This window comes from Gopherus evgoodei, chromosome 17, assembly GCF_007399415.2.
Source record: "Gopherus evgoodei ecotype Sinaloan lineage chromosome 17, rGopEvg1_v1.p, whole genome shotgun sequence".
NCBI lineage: Eukaryota > Metazoa > Chordata > Testudines > Testudinidae > Gopherus > Gopherus evgoodei.
In genome coordinates, this window is record NC_044338.1 from 9,500,724 (window position 1) to 9,516,872 (window position 16,149).

General features: G+C 47.2%; 1 protein-coding gene across 1 annotated transcript in view; it reads left to right on the plus strand.

The window, feature by feature from the left end:
• The first annotated feature begins 717 nt into the window (after positions 1–717).
• Positions 718–16,149, plus strand: part of KSR1 (kinase suppressor of ras 1) — a 118,195-nt gene continuing 102,763 nt past the window's right edge. Inside the window, exon 1 of the mRNA XM_030536524.1 lies at positions 718–860. The gene's annotated coding sequence lies outside the window, so the exon portion shown is untranslated. The remainder of the gene's footprint in view (positions 861–16,149) is intronic.

Genomic DNA, 16,149 nt, shown 5'->3' on the forward strand with positions numbered 1-16,149 from the left:
TGGAGCATGAGCTTTTGTGGGTGAATACCCACTTCCTCAGATGCATGTGGGTATTCACCCACGAAAGCTCATGCTCCAAAACGTCTGTTAGTCTATAAGGTGCCACATTCTTTGCTGCTTTTACAGATCCAGACTAACACGGCTACCCTCTGATACTTGAAAACAAAACAAGTGTGCGTTTACATCGAGGTTGTAATCTTGATGTAAAACCCTGCTGGAAAGAAGGCAGTGTGGTTTTTACTTAGTTGGGGGCAGGAAATATTGAAGAGGGGGTATAAGGTGGACCTCCACTAGCTCCAGCCAAGTGTTTGTTGGGGGGGGGAGTTTATCCAATTTTCCTTGGGGGGTGCAGGGGGGGCTTGAACCTGCCCCCCCCCCGGGCTCTCTCCCCCCCCGTGTTACCCTTTTGCGGCTTGCAGCCAGGGCGGCATGAAAACTACAAGTCCCGTCGGCCCCGTCGGCCCGACCCTGGCCCCCGGCGGCTATGAAAAGGCTACGGGCGAGGGGAAGGCGAGCAGGAGCCGGCGAGCTCCCAGTGGCGCTGCTGCTTTGTATGCCGCTTCCTCCGCCGGCGGGGCGGACCCAGCCCCTGCGGACCCTCCCGCGCCGGCTGCCCTCCCGGGCCGCCCCGATGCCGAGGCATGGCTAGCGCTGCCGCCGGGCGCGCCCAGCCGATGGTGGAGCGGAAGGAGCGGCGGGGCGGGCAGGCGGGAGCCGCCGCTGCCGCCCCCCGGGCCGCCCTGCAGCAGTGCGGGCAGCTGCAGAGCCTCATCGACATCTCGCTGTCCAGCCTGCGGGGCCTCCGCACCAAGTGCGCCGCGTCCAACGACCTGACCCAGCAGGAGATCCGCACCTTGGAGGTAGCGAGCCCGCCGCCGGGCCCCCGCCCCCTCGGGCCGCTTCCAGCCCGGCAGCAGGGGACTCGCCCCGCGCCAGCCCGAGAGCAGCTGGGGGTCCTGTCCCGGGGGGGGGCCTTGCTAGCCCTGGGGGTCCTGTCCCGGGGGCCTTAGGGTCAATCCCTCCTTGCTAGCCCTGGGGGTCCTGTCCCGGGGGGGGGCCTTAGGGTCAATCCCTCCTTGCTAGCCCTGGGGTCCTGTCCCGGGGGGGGGCCTTAGGGTCAATCCCTCCTTACTAGCCCTGGGGTCCTGTCCCGGGGGGGGCCTTAGGGTCAATCCCTCCTTGCTAGCCCTGGGGGTCCTGTCCTGGGGGGGGGGCTTAGGGTCAATCCCTCCTTGCTAGCCCTGGGGTCCTGTCCCTGGGGGGGGGGGGCTTAGGGTCAATCCCTCCTTGCTAGCCCTGCAGCTCCTGAGGGTCCTGTCCCGGGGGGCGTTAGGGTCAATCCCTCCTTGCTAGCCCTGGGGTCCTCTCCCTGAGGGGGAGCTTTGGGTCAGTCCCTCCTTGCTAGCCCTGCAGCCCCTGGGGGTCCTGTCCCTGGGGGGGGCTTAGGGTCAATCCCTCCTGACAGCCCCTGGGGGTCCTGTCCCTGGGGGGGGGCCTTAGGGTCAACCCCTCCTTTCTAGCCCTGGGGTCCTGTCCCTGGGGGGGGGGGCTTAGGGTCAATCCCTTCTGACAGCCCTGGTGGTCTTGTCCCTGAGGGGGCTTAGGGTCAACCCCTCCTTTCTAGCCCTGGGGGTCCTGTCCTTGGGGGGGCCTTAGGGTCAACTCCTTGCTAGCCCTGCAACTGCTGACAGCTCCTGGGGGTCCTGTCCTGGGGGGCTTAGGATCAGTCTCTCCCTGCAGCCCCTGGAGGTCTTGTCCCTGGTGGGAGGGCCTTGGGGTCAACCCCTCCTTGTTAGCCCTGCAGCCCCTGGGGGTCTTGTCCCTGGGGGGGGGGAGGGGGGCTTGGGGTAAATCCCTCCTTGCTAGCTCTGCAGCTGCTGACAGCCCCTGGGGGTCCTGTCCTGGGGGGGGCCTAGGGTCAGCCCCTCCTGACTAGCCCTGCAGCTCCTGGGGGTCCTGTCTGTGGGTGGGGGGCCCCTTAGGGTCAACCCCTCCTTACTAGCGCTCTAGCCTCTGACTGCCCCTGGGGGTCCTGTCCCTGTGGGGGCCTTTAGACCAATTGCTCCCCTCCATTTTCTCCCCCCCCCCCCGTTGGGGAGATTTGCCCCAGCCCTGTAACAATAGAGAGACCCTCTGGCATCAACTGTAAGGGATTTCTCTTCTTCCCCTCCGCCCCCCCCTTACTACCCTTGAAACAGCTGGAGGGGTTTCCTTTGCCTCCTTCCCCTCTGCCCTGCTTCGCTAGCTGCTAGACCTTGGAAGTACAGGGCATAGCTATACATCAAGGCACCCACACAACTGGAGGCTGAGCTAGAGTCACCCCTGCACTGATCCATTTAGTCCTGTGCAACTCTTGTGACCATGGAGGGGATTCCATGTCCTCCCCCAGTACCTATGCATTTCCCCAGTCCTATAACAGCTGTGTGTGTATCTCCCTGCTTCCTAGCCATGCAAACCGGGGGGCTCCTTATGGTGGGTGCAAGATGCCTTTATCTCTCAACATCCATTTCTTCACCACTTCCTTGTCCTGTATTATAACAGCTGTGGTCTCCCATCAAAAGGCACTCCCTGGATAACTCAGTCTGTGGTTAAATGAGAGCTGAAGGATGTCACTGGATGATCAAGTTTAATAATAAGCTGGAGAGTTGCATGTGAGAAGAGAACTTCCATTTGCAAAGGCCTAGTTACTAGGATCCCAGGCTTGCTGCTGAAGTTTGAGGGGTTTGCTTGGAGAGTTTGGGGAAACCTGCCTGTTTTGCTTCTTTTTGTTCTAAAAACAGTGTCTGAAGCTGCTGGGCAGTAAACACTGGCTCCAAACCTCACTGTGGAAGTAGAAGCTGGTGTGCGATGGGAATGGGAATGATGTGAGCATGATTTAGGAAGTCTGTTGGTGGCTGGGACCTCCCACCAGTCATTTCCGAGGCTTGGAAATATACAAATCTCCCTCTTGCTATCTTCCCCCTAACACTTGCTTTTTTTTGACTCCATTTCCTGCTCTGCATTTTCAGGCCTATCTTTCCATTACTGGCTGCTTTGCACTGATCCTGCTTAGTTATCTGTCAGTTATCCAGTAGAGAAATATCTTCTAAACTGGACATTAGTGTTATGTTGTTTAGACAGTTGTATTAAATTCTTCTTGCTTTTGAATATGTGATGTATTTCCATGACAGGAACTTAATGCTGGATCTTGCCATAGCTTTCAAATGATACTGTTTTTGTGTGTGTGTGTGTGTCTGTCTCTCTCTCTCTCTCTCTCTCTCTCTCTCTCTCTCTCTCTCTCTCTCTCTCCCTTTTTTTTAAATGCTGAAACTGTATTTCTTTTACTTTTGTTTGATGTTTTGTGCAGATCGTGTTGTATATCCAGGAGAAGAACATGTTTTGCTCTGTGTGAAGTCAGGCTTTTGTTTATGCTTGCTTAGAATAAAGTGTTATATTAATGCACTCCAGTGGGTGCTGCAGATGACATGGTAGAAACAAAGACGTGAGTGCTCCCACACATCTGGAACCTCTAGGAACATCTGTAGGAGGCCAGTTATGTTTTAGATAGACATGCTTTTAAAAATAAGTATCCAAGAAGTGAAGTAGAACAATAGGGGACTACTCATTTAGGGCAGTCTGTCCATTATCCTCTCTTTTCCTTCCCGCCCAAACAAGGTTCTCAAAAGAAGAGAACTAACACTCATCCTCATGTAACAGCATTTGCCTAGATTTTAACAATTTGGTGTGCATACTCCTTTTTTTTTTGTGCTCAGAATATGTACACTGATTATCAGATCATTTTGCTTTGAAAATGACAGGCACAGTACCAAGAAACAGATCATCTACAAAGAGTCTAAATTTGTAGGAGGATGGTGACCCGGCCTCCTGACCTTTACAGGTGAAAACCACTTTCTGGTCTTAAAAAGTTTTCCTTTAGTTTTCTCCCTATGGATGTGCTACAATTATCCAGCATAGATGTCTGAGTGTCACTTAAATATTTTACCCACTAAATAACCAAACAGATGTTTCCAGTAGTCATGTGCAATAGTGAAATGTGTACTTTAGTAATAAGGCTGTACTTTCTGATTGCTTGGGGGTGTGAGAAACTGGTGTGCTATTCAGTGTAAGCTCAATGCCTCTGCAGCACTCCCAGCCAAAGAAAGACATGGGGACTGATACTCCACGTTGCCCTGCACTTTGTACAATCATTCACCCCTTCTCCCCCATGCTGACCCAGTGCAAAGTAGGAGTAAAACACTGCCATTCTGATCTGGTGGCCTTATATACCCTCTTCTCACTCTGTAAATGTGCAGGCGACAGAGACTCAAGCTCTGGGTATCAGAGGTTGTGGCTTTTTGTTTATTATTTACTTTCAGAGATAATAAAACCAGTATGTTGTGTGTTGACTAGTAGGTGAAGGGAATTCAGTGTTGTTCATAAACCTGACTAGAAATCAGGGCCTGGACTCTGGAAAGTCTTGCTTGCTGTGCATTTGGGGTCTTGGGCAAGTCACGTAATGGTTTATTAGTGCCTAGAGCTGCTTAGAATACATTTGACTCTTTGTAAATAAACTGAATGTTGTTTGGCTGGAGATAGGAAGTTTTTTGGCTGAAAAACTATTGATGGAAACTCAGACTTTTCCAGAGAAAGCAGACTTTTTTCCCATTTACAAAAAACAAAACTTCTGTCAGAACAGATTTGACAGAATTATTAAACCAGCCCTAATCGAGGTCCCAGTTTACAATGTGGTGTTCACATATGTAATGAAAAGGCAGCCTCAGCTCTATGGAACTTGTCTATGTGGGGAAAGTTGCATTGGAGTAAGATAAGGTATGAATTTAAACTGATAGCTATACCAGTGTAACCTCCCATGTGGTCACTCTTATTCTGGAAGAGTGCCAGCGTGGATAGTCACACTGGGTTGTACTACGCCAGTATAACTGGAAAACTTTGCTGTGTAGCCAAGCCCTAAGTAGGTGATGGAAACGCAACAGGTGGCTGCAACAAACAAATGGAGTGGCAGGGAAGGGAGTACATGACTTTGGTTATAAAGTGTTTTTGGTTTTTTGTCAGAAGAAAGGGCCCACTTTCTAAGACGTAATCACTTGGTTGCACTTGTGTAATTTGAGGGCAGGATTTGGCCCTGTATATTGAAGGAAAAGGCATGTTACATTTTTTTCTTCTCCTCGCTGTCCCTCTGGGGAGCAAGAGGCAGGAGTCAGAGATGGGAAATGGGCGCGCACACATACACAGGAAGGCAGCAAACAAACTTCACATTCCCCAAGTGTCCTGTGTTGCCACTAGCAAACTTACAGTGGCACCAATGCAGCTGTAAGATTGCTCATGGAACCGCTGTATGCTGAGAGGAGGGAGCTCTTTGTCAGCATAATTAAACCATCTCTAATGAGCGGTGGTAGCTATGTCGGCAGGAGTCGGTGTGCACAGTGATGGAACTTATGATGATATGTGTGTAGGGGGTGGGGGGGGGGGAGGAACAACACACCCCCTCTGAGTGACGTAAGTTTTATACTGACAAGTGCTAGTGTGGTTTCAGTGTTGCATCTTTGTGATTATGGTCTGGTCTGACCCCCTTCAGCGTTCACTCCTTATACTGTCAGGTACGTAGTACCACTTAAACTTCCCCCAGTTAGCAGCTGGCCATCAGGAGCCCCTGAAGTGCATGCTCTCTCCTGCTTCCAGATAGAGGGATGATCTAGAGCAGTCTTCTGTAAGCGTTTTCAGGGCGAATAGTAGCAACCTGGCTGGAAAGAAGTTCTAAAATTTTAGAACATTTATCTAAACGTTTTCAAAGCTTGTCCCTGGCTGTGTGGTTGCTTTTGACAACTGCTCTCCCGCTTGTACAGATCTCTGTTCTAACTGAACAGCTGAACTGTATAATGTACCCTAGGTTTCATAATGTGTAAGAGCACAAACCCATGCAACAAAGCACTGAAGCATGTGCTTAAGTCGCACTGGGCAGAGCTTAAGCACACGGCTAAAGTAAAATACACTCAAGTGCTTTCCTGACATAGGAAGGGACTGCTGAGTTAAGGCTTCTGCTTTTACACATGAGCACTCTGCTCTGACTACAGCAGCATTTCATGGGTAGAATCGGTCCGAGGACTCTAAAGAACATCCAGAGTAGTAATGTTTTTACCATGGCTTTTTTTGTTGTTTTGGGATTTGTTGGGAAGCCAAGAGCACACAGCAGCTCTTGGAAACAGAGTTGAATTTTAGATCCGTGGGAACTGCTTGCACTCACATGCTCTCTGCAGACTCTTTAGCAAATGTGCTAGCTGCAAAAGTTTCTGCTTGCAGTGTGGCAAGACCCTTTGGATGAAAAGTAAGGGGGTTCCCCATAGCATAGATTATGCAGCGTTTAGTTTGCCTGTTAGAAGAGTGGATTGTCTGGTGCCACTGAGCCTTGTGTTTTATTACTGTACATTGTACCCAATGAACTCTTGAATGGGCTTTTCCTTTAACCTGTGCTCTGGTGCACGCCTCACCCCCATTCCCACCCTGATCTGTAGTCTACATGGGAGCTAAATTAATAAACTGTCATGGATTTGGATTAGAGCATCCACCTTCTCTCTCTCTCTCTCCCCCCCTTATTGGGAGAGGGTGACATAATATCTTTTATTGGATCAGTTTTTCTTTCATCAGCAGAAGTTGGTCCAGTAAGAGATGTCTGTCTCCCCTCCCCCCCCACTGTGTGTCTCTAATATCCTGGGACTCATAGGGCTAGAAATAAACTTATACGATAAGATGAAAGCAGTATTGTGTAGATAGAGTCTGACTTTTGAATGTCTCATTATTAAAGCCTCTTTTTGTCTGTCCCCACCCTAGTACTGTGCATGATTCTTCTGAAGTTTTGCCTTCTGTGATTTCAAATGTGGTAGGTCCCTAGAACACAGTAGGAAGGAAGACTGGCCTCTGGACTCTCCAGCCTGTAGTGGGTTCTGGTCTTGGTTCTGCTATAGACTTCCTGCCAATCTGAGGCCAAGTCCCATTAAACCTCAGAGTTTAAGCCAATATATTAGTGACCAGGATGAGACCTAGTGCTGGTGGCAGATTGTCCTACATTTGCACACTGGCCTGTTTTTTGACCTTTACAATGAAGCCTATGGTTGTGGCCATTGGGGGAGACCATATAATGGGCTAGATGGACTGCAAGTCTGATCCAGTGGGTCAATCTCTGTCTTCACCTTTCTGCCTAGCTGGTGTAAAGGGGCTGCAGAGACCGAAGAATTGGGCCCCTGGTGTGTAACCCCTCCCACCTCATTCTCAAGTTGAATATATAGAAAAGGCTTCTGCCTTTCACTCAGTGTCACTGTATAGTGCTTTAGGCCCTCGGTTGATTCTCTCTCTCCTCACCCCCCTCTTGGTGGCATGTTAAGAGCAGAGGTGAGGAAGGAGAGGGGTGGGGCCACAGCCCCATAGTGCACACCACTAGGCCATCCTGGTTTGCTCTGCTCACTGTGTGGACAAGCTGCCGTAACTTAGAGCAGCTTCCTGGGCTGCCTAAGTTACACTGGGGGCTCTTTTGGTTTCTGGGACAGCCTGGCATCAGGAGGGCACAGAGGTGATTTAAAAGCACCTTGCCTAAGTCTTCCCTGGGGCTGTGCCTTCAGCTAAGCACCCCCAGGGAGGCACCACCGAGAACCTAGTGCTAATTTCTGTCTGATCCCTCAGATGTACATTTACAACCCTTCAATGACCTGCTCAGAGAATCGGCCATAGTGTCTCATTCAGACTGGGGGCAAATTTATATTGACACGTTTAACAAAAAAAGGCTCCCCTCTGTCATTCATCTCTAACCAGAAAGGAACACTGAGAGAGAAGCTGGGGGCGGGGGGGAGAGGCAAAGGGAGAGGAATTGTCCTGAGTTTGAACTTGCAAACTGGAAGCCAGGCCTTAAAGAGTAAATAAACTAAAGGGAAGGCTGTATTGTTTGTAAACCTGAACTAACGGGAGCAGTGAATTTTTTCATCCCGAACTGCAGCTATGTGTTATTGAGGCCTGTTCAGCCAAAGCGACTTCCTTTTACATCAGACCTTATGTAAGAGGATCTCTCGCTTCCCTTACTTCATTTCCCTTTCGGACATGAGTGCCATACACCTTTGAGCCCAAACAGTACCTTTATTTTTTTAATCTCCTCTCTAGAAATTGGGGGTGCCAGTCTTTGGATTTTTAGTTAGTTTCATATAGTCAAATAGCCATTTAAAAAACCCAAAAAGCCTTTTGAAGACTGGATCTGTTTGAAGCATCTGGCTGAGGAAAGTTATCTGTGACTATAAATGTGAAGGCCTGTTCTTCCTTTGCTCTTATTACAACACATCGGTGCGCCTGATTCTGAGTGTGTCCGTCTTCCACTACATTGCCTTTCTACAGACAGCCTCACATTTACACTTAAATTAGTTTATGGCAATAAACAATTAGACTAACTTTGGCTTTTCTTAATGTAATCAGGCTTATGTGTTCGATCCAAAATTATGTAGAAATTGGCAAAAAGAAAAAAATGTTGCTTTTGTAAACCTGGGAAACTTTTTTTTTTTGGTAAGAACTGAAAATGAGGAGCCTTGAGGATATCCCACGTCAGCTTTACCAAAAGGCTGGGGTCAGGCTCTAGCTGACTGGCAGGACAGGAGAAGGAGTTCTACACAAATGGTGTGGTGACAGAGTAGGCAAAGTTTGGATTGGCACTCAGTGCTGAAGAAAAGGGAACATGAGAACGGCCATACTGGGTCAGGCCAAAGGCCCATCTAGCCCAGTATCCTGTCTTCCAACAGAGGCCAATAAGGAGGAGTTAGAGAAGCAAGAACAGCCCAGGTGGAATTGTGGGATCAGATTAATTAGCCTTTGTCCCTGCTGCAGAGTAGGATGGGGGACAGCTTGGGCTGAAGTGAAATCAGTGTGTAGGCTTTAACTTGTTCTCACTATCCCAGCAGTTCCCACTATGGGTGATGTTAAGCCATGTAGGTGTTGGCTTACCCTCCATAAAGGAGCTCCAGCAGAGCCTAAAGGTGAGCCCTTTGTTTGTAAAACCAAATTCTTTAGTGGCTAGCAGTGATGAGACTGGGCTCATTCTGATCAGAGTTTGTTCCAGTCTCTCCCTCGTCCCAACTTCTGTCCCCAGCTGCATTCATCTGAACCTATTGCTTTGACTGAGCTTGCACAAGTGTAACTGAGCTGGTTTTGGTCTGATAGTCAAGTTCAAAGGTAGCTTATAAGTTTATGAAAAAATTCACACTGCATACTAACAATATGGATTTACAGATATGAGTCAGCCATGCAAGCATGCAGACTTACCACTTTGACTTTTGGTCAAATAGACCATACACTATCTTGTAATAGTTCAATGTGTGTATTAATCATGTGATGTTAAGGTTCAAGAGGCACTTTCAGTATAAACTGTATATTTTCAGAATTAACCATTCTTAAAATAAACCCCAAGCCTTCCTCTTCAAGTTTAAAGCGCAAATCACATTTGGTCACTCCTTGCCCTTTCCATGGTGCAAAATGTGTGCCTTTCAGCACAGCCCTAGGTAAAGAGATTGTACAAGTAGGCTTGGCAGAATTTGGTGTGTGGGTGGGTTTGTTTTGTGTCCTTGCTACAGATAAGAGCCATGTTTATTTTTAAATCCCACCCGCCCCTGTTAACTTTCACAGTTGTGATAAATTGGCAAGGGTGTTGGCCAATACTTATTAAATAACTGTGTAGATGATGAATTTAAAATTTAAATCTCTCTAACCATTCAAAAGCAAAATCACATCACAATATCAAAATATCTTAAGTAAATACCCTTAACTCAAACTCTAATTGCTCAAGCAGTTGTTCTCTTTGCCTCGGTACATTTTTGATTTATTAATGAGGGAATGCATGGTTTTGCCCCTTTGGGGTGGACAATGACCTCAACGTTCATGATGTTAAAAAAAAATAAATCCTTCCAAGTCTGTGTTGAGCCATGCCCCCCAAGAGGTGGTGTGACTCAGACATCCCCTGGGGCATAGTTCCTTCCTGCTTGATGCTCACTGCCAGGGAGTAATACGGTACTGCTGGCCTGTCCTAGCAGCAAAAAAGGGAATCAAGGCTCCATGGTGTTCCAGGACAGGGGAGCAGCTAGTGGCCCTGTACTTCTGGGCCCGAAATACATGGTCTGGGAAACCTACCTCGGAGTGTTCTTGCACCCTTACGTAGGCCTGTCGTCCAGAACACAGTCTGGTTCTGAATAGTTAAGAAATTGTTCAGGTGGTGTGTAGTGGTCGTGTCCATCTCCTTCTCCCAATCTTCCTTTCTGCAGTCACAGGATCCCTGGTGCTGATTCTGAGCTGTGCTAGAGCTGTTCTCGGCACAGGTTGGCTGGAGGGACTTGAGGATGGGCAAATGTGGCCACACTCCACCAATTGCACCCCACTTTCCGGTTCTGGGACTGGCTGTGAACTAATCCAGGTTAAGCTACGGGGCTGCTCTAACCTACACCAGCTGTCCACAGCTCCATAAAGCCATTGTAAGACTTGAGAAACGCCTCAGCGTGTGGGTGCTTCAATAGTTTCCCCTTCACTCCAGTCATCCTTCTCTCTCTGCCTGCATCAGGGGCTCTGAGAAGGGACAGCTGAGAGCCTCTTGCAGAATCTAGGGAGGGAATCAAAGCAGAAGGAACAGGATCAGAAGCCTGGGGAAAGGTCTGAGCTGAATATTGCTGTTAATTTCTAGGTCAGTAAAGCTAAGCCCTTGGAAGGGGGTGAGTTTTGGACTCTGCTCAGGGAGCATGATCCTCAGTTGCCCTGTACCTTGTGTAGTCATTGGGTTTGCACTCTGGCAGAGGTCAGTCAGCAGTGAGGTCAATGGGATTATGTAGGTTTACACCAGCAGAAGATCTGGCCCATTTGCACCAAAGCAAGTGGGTGTTAACTGATACCTAGTCAGAGTGCTCTGCACTCTGTGTAGCTATTTGCATATCAATGAAGAATCCAGCCCAGCAGGTGTATTTGTGTTGGCCCATGCTGGAAAGGTTTAGCAGAATAAAAAGCACTTGGGGGCCAGCTCTGCTTGCCTTCCCTCGACCTCAATGGAGCTCTGCCTGCTGACAATCTGACCCCCTGAGTATTGCCTTTATTCACTACAGGTACTTCCAAAGTAAGGTGTTACTTGAGAGAGGAAGGGTACAGGAACAGAGCTTTCCAGTATGAGATTTAACTTATTGCATCAACAGAAACCAACCTTTCATAAAACCAAACAAGTGAATTTTGTAGCCTGGCTACTCAAGAACTGTGGCTGGCCTGAAAGTGATACAGAGGAGTAACAGATGGTGCATACAGCGTGTGTGGTTAGATGGTGGTGGTGGCTCTTAAATACTTAGTCCATGCTCTAGTGGAAAAAAAAAGGCAGCTTCCTGTTTCTAACAGCGGTTTCCCTAAAAGAAGGGGGAGAGAGTGAGTTTAGTTTGGCTCATCTCCCTGGCTGTGCTGTGAAAGGATACTGGGGGCAGAACACTCGAAGGGTGGAATTATGCTGCTGCAGATACATAGCCTGCATTGCACCAATTGCAGAGCTCTTTCTAAAAATAAACTGGCTCTTCCTTGTTGGCACTTTCACAGTGGGAGAGAAGCAAATTAGATGGCTTGGTCTAGTGCAAAACAGCAGCCCTCTGACTAGGATTTCCAGTTTACAGTTTCAGCAGCAAGGAATCCTAACTTGCCTTCTCATGTTAAGGGCTGATTCTGACTTTGCAGCGAGTATAAATGAGGTCCATGATGTTACCTTGGATTTGCACCCAAGTGAATAAAAACAGAATTTGGCCTTGAATAGGGTGGTGACAAGCCAAGAGGGCATGGGGACAAATAATACCGAGTTGTTATAACACTGGTACAAATCCAGAGTAATTCCAGTGAAGATTACTCTGGTATAAATGAGAGAAGTGAATTACAAGGGGCCACCTTCATACTTACAAATGTTCCTTAAAGAACTTTTTAGCTGTCAAATGAGTTCTAGTTTAATGATCTTGACTTCCCTATGGTAGCACAGGTGTAACTGAGGGCAGAATTGGACTCTTTTTTTAATACTGTAGGTCTTAGCTTGGTGTGTGGTGTGTTTTTGTTTGTGTTTTTTTTTTTTTTGTTTTGTTATGGAAAGCCAAATTTTAAGAGGAGCATATTTCCGCTTGACTTAGGAATCTTATTAAGTGAAAATAAGGTGGTGATAAAATCTCAGAGCCTGATTCTGTTGCTCCATCCCTGAACTTGGGGCAGGATGTGGGCTAAGGTGGTTTTAAGCCATCTGTTTTGCTTCTTGGCTGTTCAGGGTCCTGCCTGTAAGTTAAAGCAGGGAGGCAGGGCCTTGGAGAAGGGGTAGGGCCTCAGTGTGGGGGCAGAGCTGGGGGGCGAGGTAAGGGTGCTCGGTTTTTTGCAATCAGAAAGTTGGCAACCCTAAGCAGGGCCCACATAGGTTCCCTTACACCAGCTCTGAGCAGTCTAGGAATGGGTCCTCTCTTGCTACCAGAGAGCATGAAGAGACCTTAGGCCCTGTCTGTACTGAGGCTATTTATACTGGTGTAGCACATCACTGCGAACCTCCAGTGTAGACGCAGCACGCTGGTGTATTGCAGAGCTTGCATCAGTGTAGCTGAATTGGTACAAAAACCCCATGTAGAAGTAGAGTAGCTTAGTCCTAAAATCTAGCTGTGAAAAATTTTGCGCCCTATGCTCATAGTTAGGTTGACCTATTCCCTGGTGCAGAAGTGGTGAGGTCAATGGAAAAATTCTTCTGTTCATCTAGCTACTGGCTCCCCTGTGCATTGTCCTTTGCTCCATGCTGTACATGAGAACCACTGAGTGGAAGCTCTCAATCTTTTTCAGATGACTGGACCACTTTCTGGAGTCTGATTTGTCTTGCAAACCCCCCAAATTTACCTCACTTCTGTTGGATTTTTGCAAACAAGTCATTTAAAAGTGCCTGAGTACGCTATTACTGAAAAATGGCTGATTTTCTCATTTTTTACCTTATAAATATTGTACTTGCATTTCAGTATCTAGTATATAGAGCAATATAATCAACTCATTGTCTATGACTTTGGCAGTGCTTTTTATGTAGCCTGTTGTAAAACTAGCAAATATCCTGAGTTGATGGACCCCCTGCAAGATCTCTGCATACCTCCAGGGGTACTTGTACCTTGGGTTGAAAACCACTGCCTTAGCCAATGTCCTGGAGCCATTGTAATTCAGGAACAAATAAAGGAGGGGACTAGCTTAGATATGGAGGGCCAGAGTAAACTGGGAGTGAACAGACCAGCACCAAAAGAGCAAGGGTAAGGAGCCGTGTCACAAATCTGTGTGCTATAAATAAAGAGGCACTTGATTTTTTTTTTTTCACACAGCTCTCATTATCTGATTCAAAGGAGGGGGAACACTGATATATCGAAAGAACTTTCACTTCTGTTTGAAGCAACCTTAATTTAGAAAAGAAGTTTTTTATGCTTCTCCTTGCTGTTGTGCGAGGGCTTTTTATTGAAGTCTGCAGGCTCCAGTGTGCAGGTTTTATTTATTTATTTTTTACAGCTATTAATGATGCTGAATGCATTAGAAAGGAGGAACCTGACATATTAACACTTTTTTTAACAGCTCAATGCCTTTAGGTGGCTGCTTTAGATGGACCTTTTCAAAGATGGATAGATGCATCTATCATGACAATCAATGGAAGATATGTATCAACAGCCCTTAAGCCAGGATCTGATTGAGGTTTTCCAAGGGGATTTTTTAAAAGCATGAGGAACATTAATGGACATTTCTCTTTATTTCAGGGCATGTTTTTTCTTGCTTCTGTGGAACAGTGAGAACCAGATCCTCAGCTGGGGCAAATCGCACACTTCCACTGACCTTCACAAGAGAAGTGGCTTTTAATTTTTTCCTGTATAAAACTCCAACAAAAAAATCAGTTTGTCTAAATTTTTTGTTTGGAAAAAACTACTAAGTTTTTTCAAAGAAATTCAAGAGCTGAAAAACTTCAGCCGCAAACTAAAATATACTGTTTTTTGGGCATGTGGCTTTTTGATGGGGGGGGAAATCAAAATTTCCATAGAAAGTGGATGGTACTTGTGCAAAATTTCACTTAGCTGAAACTTGAATTTTCTATTGAAAAGTAGTTTTGAGGGAAAACTCTGGAGCAGCCCTTGTTGACAGCACTGGATTGATTCACACTAGCTGAAAATAAGGCCCTGAGTCCTTTCCATGTTTCCAGTTGTCTCATTCTACACTCTGGAGACTATACCAATGTAGCTACGCTGATGTAGCCATACCAGTCAACCTCGTAGTGTAGACGCATCCTATGCTGACTAAAGGTGTGTGTGTGTGTGTGTGTATACATACTGCCTCCCCAAGCAACAGTAGGTACGTGGACAGAAATAGTCTTTCATTGATGTAGCTGCATCTACACTGGATATTTTTTTTCCTCAGCATAGCATGTTGATCTGGAGAGTATTGGTTTTTTCCCCCAATCCCCAACCAACATAGTTATGTCAAAACCAGGCCTTAACAACTCCACTTTCAGGGCTTCCTAGGTGTGCTCAGAAAGGGAAAAGCCCCTTTAAATGAACAGTTAAAGTGGGTATTTCTTCTAATCCTTGCTGTGACTGAAACTCTGAGGAGCCCTGTATGTGCTCTCAACTTTCTCCTGGAAAGGGAAGTGCTAGTTTTAGTTTAACCAATGTTTTTAGCCACTGCTTCCAAGCTCACCTAATTGCAGTATTGCAGCAAGTCAAAGGACCATTCTACTACAAAATATAGCAAGCCAAGATAGTATGTAATAATAACCCAACTTAATCTAGAGAGTGTGGGTCAGAGCCATACCGCAGGTAGGTAAAAACTGGGACAACAGCATATTCTGCTAGTGAGGATGCACAGGTAAAAAAGACACAAATGTATGTGTACAACAAATACAGAAGAGATGTGATACAACAATTTTTTATTGGCATGAATGTTGGATGGCTGCATTAGCCAAAGTGAGTTACATAGGTGATCTCAGCCCAGTGCCAATAAAACTCAATACAGGCATTACAGGAACAACTATTACTGAAGTGGTTTGCTGTTTCCCTACAGAGTTAATTTTTTTTCTTTTAGGACTAGTTTTTTATATACCTTCACCTGTAAGAGTAGATGACTCAGTTGCTACCAGCCTGACTATACATGGTGCATAGGGAGCCATTTAAAACAAAACACACAGCCTGCACCTAAAAAAAAGTCAGGAACTTACGGTCCAGCTATTTCAGGTCTGTTACCCTGGGCACGTGCATGACTTGAAGAGCGGGCCTGACCTTTTTGAGAAGCTGAGACTCTTCCTTTCTTAACACCCATTTCTAGCCCTGCAGGGGCCCAAGATGGATTTCCAAATCCCATCACTGGCTAGAAAAGCCGTTGGCTCAAGACTGAATGATGCCCAAGGTTGGGATGGGAAAGAAAGTGTGTGTGTCAGGGGTAAATTCTGTATCTGAGGTAGGGAGGGTGTGGTTTTAAAGAAGTGATGGTGTGGAATCAGAATATCACAGTTGGAAGGGATCTCAAGAGGTCATCTAATCCAACCCCCTGCTCAAAGCAGGTCCAATCCCCAGACAGATTTGTGCCTCAGATCCCTAAATGGCCCCCTCAAGGATTGCTAAACCCAGGGTTGTGAGTTCAGGCCAATGCTCAAACCACAGAGCTATCACTTTGTAAAAGTAAGTCCCAGGGCTTGGCTACACTCACACTTTACAGCGCTGCAAGTGGGGTGTGAAAAAACACCCCCCCGAGCGCTGCAAGATACAGCGCTGTAAAGCGTCAGTGTAATCAGGGCAGCAGCGCTGGGAGTGCGGCCCCCAGCGCTGCACATTACACCCGTAAGGGATGTGGTTTACATGCAGCGCTGGGAGAGCTCTCTCCCAGCGCTGCCGCTCTGACTACACTCACACTTCAAAGCACTGCCGCGGCAGCACTCCCAAATTCCAAATGTAGCCATACCCTCAGAGAGGTGGGTGGGAAATTTTCAGTTCATTTCAGTGGGCATTGGCTCAGGGCTGTTAGTGAAGAGAGGGGCTCCAACATGTGACTAGTGTCCCTTTGACACTAGCTCCATGGATATAGTGTACAGGTGTGCTTTTAGTGCCGTGCACAGGGTATTTCATTTTTAAATAGCACCTTTCATCT